Source organism: Cherax quadricarinatus, chromosome 11 (assembly GCF_038502225.1).
Source record: "Cherax quadricarinatus isolate ZL_2023a chromosome 11, ASM3850222v1, whole genome shotgun sequence".
NCBI lineage: Eukaryota > Metazoa > Arthropoda > Malacostraca > Decapoda > Parastacidae > Cherax > Cherax quadricarinatus.
Window position 1 is genome coordinate 20,126,811 of NC_091302.1, and position 5,723 is coordinate 20,132,533.

At 43.3% G+C, this 5,723-nt stretch overlaps 1 non-coding gene across 1 annotated transcript; it reads right to left on the bottom strand.

The window, feature by feature from the left end:
* Positions 1 to 4,709: 4,709 nt before the first annotated feature.
* On the bottom strand, positions 4,710 to 4,828 carry LOC138852589 (5S ribosomal RNA). The gene has a single exon (XR_011391888.1). It is a non-coding gene; the product is annotated as a 5S ribosomal RNA (ribosomal RNA).
* Positions 4,829 to 5,723: the final 895 nt, after the last annotated feature.

The following is a 5,723-nucleotide window of genomic DNA, read 5'->3' on the forward strand; positions in this document are numbered from 1 at the left end:
GAGGTGGTAATGTCTTGGTGTATGATGTAGTGTTAACATAAGAACATAAGAAAGGAGAAACACTGCAGCAGGCCTGTTGGCCCATACTAGGCAGGTCCTTAACAATTCATCCCACTAACAAAACATTTGCCCAACCCAATTTTCAATGCTACCCAAGAAATAAGCTCTGGTGTGAAAGTCCCACTCAAATCCAACCCCTCCCAAAGTCCTAGCCTCAATAACCCAACTAGGTAGACTGTTCCACTCATCAACTACTCTATTTCCAAACCAATACTTTCCTATGTCCTTTCTAAATCTAAACTTATCTAATTTAAATCCATTACTGCGGGTTCTCTCTTGGAGAGATATCCTCAAGACCTTGTTAATATCCCCTTTATTAATACCTATCTTCCACTTATACACTTCGATCAGGTCTCCCCTCATTCTTCGTCTAACAAGTGAATGTAACTTAAGAGTCTTCAATCTTTCTTCATAAGGAAGATTTCTAATGCTATGTATTAATTTAGTCATCCTACGCTGAATGTTTTCTAACGAATTTATGTCCATTCTGTAATATGGAGACCAGAATTGAGCTGCATAATCTAGGTGAGGCCTTACTAATGATGTATAAAGCTGCAGTATGACCTCTGGACTTCTGTTGCTTACACTTCTTGATATAAATCCCAGTAATCTATTTGCCTTATTACGTACGCTTAGGCATTGCCGTCTTGGTTTAAGGTTGCTGCTTATCATAACCCCCAAGTCCTTTTCGCAATCTGTATGGCTAAGTTCTACATTATTTAACTTATAAGTGCTAGGGTTATGGACACTCCCGAGCTTCAGAACCTTGCATTTATCTACATTGAACTACATCTGCCACTTTTCTGACCAAGAGTAGAGTTTGTCTAAATCCTCCTGAAGTTCCCTAACATCTACGTTTGAATCAATTATCCTACCTATCTTCGTGTCATCGGCGAATTTGCTCATATCACTAGTAATTCCTTCATCAAGATCATTGATATATATTATAAACAACAACGGGCCCAAGACTGATCCCTGTGGAACGCCACTTGTTACTGATCCCCACTCGGATTTAACCCCATTTATGGACACTCTCTGCTTCCTGTCTGTGAGCCATGGAGTAGTGATTGCGATGTTACTGGTGATAAGATTGTGATGGAGTAGGTAGTGGTGGTTTTGATAGGGATGGGTGGTAGTAATGGTGGTGGTTGTGATTGTGCTTGTGGTTTCAGTTTTGGTTGTGGTAGTTATGCTGGTGGTGGAATTGATGGTAATGAAAAGGGTGGGGGCGGTAGTGGTTGAAGTGGGGGTGGTTGTAGCAGTGGTTGTGGAATTGGTGGTAGTGGTGCTGGTAATGGCTGAGGCTGCAGTGGCATTTGATGGCTGCTGTGGGAGACTCGGTGGTGGTGGTGGTGGTGGTGGTGGTGGTGGTGGTGGTGGTGGTGGTGGTGGTGGTGGTGGTGGTGGTGGTGGTGGTGGTGGTGGTGGTAGTGGTACTCGTGGTGGTGGTGGTGGTAGTGGTACTCGTGGTGGTGGTGGTGGTGGTAATGGTGGTAGTGGTGCTGTTAATGACTGAGGCCGCAGGTACTCTTCGTAGCTGCTGTGGGAGACTCATTGGTGGTTGTAGTGGTGACGATGGTAGTGATGATGGTGGCAGTGGTGGTAGCGATAGTGGTAGTGGTGGTAATGGTAGTGGTGGTGATAGTAGCAATGGTGGTTGTGGTAGTGCTGGTAGATGTAGTGATAGTGGTCATGGTGGTAGTGGTTATAGTCATAGTGGTGGTAATGGTGATGATGGTAGGCAATATTGAGAGTGCTAGTGGTAGAGGTGGGTGTGGTGATAGTGGTTGTGGTAGCAGTGGTAGTAATGGTAGTGGTGGTGATTGTGGTAGTAGTGGTAGTGATGATAGTGGTAGTTGTGGTGGTGGTGATAGTGGTACTGGTGGTAATGATCGTGATAGTGGTAGTGGTGGAAGTTTTGGTAGTGGTGATTAGCAGTGGTAATGGCGGTGGTAACTCGTGGTGGCAGCAGTGCTGGTTTTAGTGGTGATAGTGTAGTGATAGTGGTAGTGGTGGAAGTGATAGTGGTGATAGTTGTAGTGGTGGTAATAGTCGTTGGGGTGGTAGTTGTGGTGGTAGTGGTGGTGATAGTGGTGGCAGAGGTGTTGGTGGTGATACTGGTGGTAGTGGTAGTGATACTGGTAGTGGTGGTGATAGTGGTGGTAGTGGTGATGATAGTGGTGGTGATAGTGGTGGTAGTGATGGTGATAGTGGTGGTAGTGGTGGTAGTAGTGGTGATAGCGGTGGTAGTAGTGGTGATTGTGGTGATAGTGGTGGTGATAGTGGTGGTAGTGGTAGTGGTGGTAGTGGTGGTTGTAGTGGTGGTGATAGTGGTGGTAGTGGTGGTGATAGTGGTGGTAGTAGTAGTGATAGTGGTGGTAGGGGTGATATTGGTGGTGGTAGTGGTGGTGACAGTGGTGGTGATAGTGGTGGTAGTGGTGGTGATAGTGGTGGTGATAGTGGTGGTAGTGGTGGTGATAGTGGTGGTAGTAGTGGTGATAGTGGTAGTAGTGGTGGTGATAGTGGTGGTAGTGGTGGTGATAGTGGTGGTAGTGGTGGTGATAGTGGTGGTAGTGGTGGTGATAGTGGTGATAGTGGTGGTATTGGTGGTGGTAGTGGTGGTGACAGTGGTGGTGATAGTGGTGGTAGTGATGATAGTGGTGATATTGGTGGTGGTAGTGGTGGTGACAGTGGTGGTGATAGTGGTGGTAGTGGTGGTGATAGTGGTGGTGACAGTGGTGGTAGTGGTGGTGACAGTGGTGGCAGTGGTGGTGACAGTGGTGGCAGTGGTGGTGATAGTGGTGGCAGTGGTGGTGATAGTGGTGGTAGTGGTGGTGATAGTGGTGGTGACAGTGGTGGTAGTGGTGGTGATACTGGTGGTAGTGGTGGTGATAGTGGTAGCAGTGGTGGTGATAGTGGTGGTAGTTGTGGTGATAGTGGTGGTAGTGGTGGTGATAGTGGTAGCAGTGGTGGTGATAGTGATAAGAACATAAGAACATAAGAATGTAGGAACACTGCAGAAGGCCTACTGGCCCATACGAGGCAGGTCCTTATCAAAACGACATCTACCTAAAGCTACTCAAGAAATAACTCCCGTGATCTAACTCTTGACAACAGCTCTGAGTGACCCAGAACACTATACAACTCGTCCTCTTAAAGTTTAAGACAATTTCTCACATAATGTTTCAACAAATTTCTCAATTTACGATATTACAGTTAATAATAATGAGTAATTTGCCCATTATAACATACCACAATGTCGTTATGTGAAACATTACGTATAGGTTTTAAATTTGTTTTAAAGAGCAACAGAGAACAGGGGCCACACAGACTCGTATAACATTTACCGACAATTTTAGTAAAAGTGAAATACTGACTTTTAATAAATATTCCTAAAGTGGAACTTTAACTTTGGAACTAGTCCACGTCGCCTCACTCTTCAAAGTTAGTCTCTGAAACCAAAATTACCTTGTAATAATAATAATAATTATTATTATTTTATTATTATTATTTAGTGCTAAACCCATAGGGGGCACACAGCACCTGGGTTAGTAGAGATAATCAGATTCCCTCCAAGAAACTGACAGACAAGTAATTAACATGTCTTGCTTTGGTTACTCAGCGATTCCACCTAAATGTTGTCGAATAACCGTAGGTGTGTTGACTAAAATAGACTGTATAACATATATTCAAATAATTTCATTATAATCAGAGTTATTATTACTAACTCAGGTGTAGACTTGTGGCCTGTACATCTGCTCGTAGCACGATTAACCAAGGTAGGACTGAGGAATGAGCAATACTCAGCAGTAACTTTTTGTATATATTTCCTTCACCAAACAGCGTCCAAGTAAATGTACAATGTATATACACTATGTACAAAGCAAGCTTGCAAGCGAGAAACACAGTGAGAACTGTGAGAGACCAGACTTGAGGTAAGTCTGTCAGTGTTGCTCCCCGAGTCTCCAACATCGTTTCACAACTTTGGGGAGCTTCCTTGTGATTGGCTGGGTTGAACCCAGGTGCTAGTATAACAAGGGGGCCCCGCTTGTTATACTCTTAGTATCTGGTTCACTGGTCAGGAGAACATGCTTATATGGATGTGCGATGCAACGCAGAATAAAATGTAACGTATTCTTAGTATACCAGTTACAATAGAGTTTCTTACCTCCCTTGGAACAGATGAATGCAACATAACTAGCATCACACTTAGCTAGTCCTAGCTCTTATGTGATACAATGGCTATTCTGCTTTAAAGGAGACTATTCAAGGTAGTTGGGAAAGTACAGCCACCTAATATTGTTCAATGGTTGTATAGGATGCACTGCCACAGAGGACATTTTTTTCTGCTCCTTCTGGGAATGCGCAGTTCTATAACTGTCGAGAAATTGTTGAAATAGCAGAGATTTGCAACGAAATTACTCCCAGATCTATGGGGAATGATCTGTAAGGAGAGATTAAGGGTACTAAAATTGATGTAACTGGTTCCTCTAGAGTAGACGGATGGATAGCTCTGACTGCTGGTGAGTTGTGACTGCTGGTGAGTTGTGACTGCTGGTGAGTTGTGACCTGGAGTTTACCTGGAGAGAGTTCCGGGGGTCAACGCCCCCGCGGCCCGGTCTGAGACCAGGCCTCCTAAAAAGGTTTAATGCCAACAGCATTTGGTGTTCCCAGGCGGTCACCCATCCAAGTACTAACCAAACCCAACGTTGCTTAACTTCGCTGATCGGACGAGAAGCGGTGTGTTCAACGTGGTATGGCCGTTGACAGTTGACTGTTGGTGAATTATGACTGCTGGTGAGTTATGAGAGAGAGCAGAGAGAGTAAATGATTGAATTTTCTTCACCAAAACAAGCTGATAATTACAAAATATGTATAGCCTATGTACAGTATTTATATTTGTGTACAATGAGGCGAATACAAGCACAAGACACGGTGAGAACCGTAGCGACCAGATGTGAAGGTAAGTCTGCCAAAACTGCTTTACAAGTGTACCACATCGCTTCACAGCTTTGGTGATCTTCCTTGTGACTGGTTGATTGATCCAAGGTACTGTTATAACAATGGGATCTGTGCTCGTTAAACCCTCAGCACCTGGTTCTCTGGTCGGGCTGCCAGCCTATTTAGGTGTGTAACATAACACCAAATAAAATGTAACATACTCTTATCATGCCAGAGGGACCCACAAAGTCCAAAGTCAATCTAAACTTTTCACTATGTAGGGCTGCCAACGTTTAATTTTTGAGTTCACATGTAATTACGCTTTATTTAAATATAGCACATACTTTTTTTACTACGTCTTGAGGACACGGATGGTTCATGCTCATATAAGTATATCATGTATATTAAACTTAAGATAACCTAGCTGTCAAACTTGTTTCTGATCTGAAGAAACATTCTCTGTTATTTCACAGAAGCCAATTTGATTATTAAAATTTATATATTAAATCATATACAAAGTGAAATCGAGGCGAAGTTTCCTTTGAGGAAAACACATTAGCACTAAGAGTTTAAAAACTGGAGACCAGAGTCACTGCGCAGAATCCAGAAAAATGCGTACCTACATAGCATGAACACAGAAAATATTTTATCCATTTCATTAGATGAATGAGACATTTAAGATTAATATTCATCAGGGAAAGCATTAAACAAGTAGGGGTAAT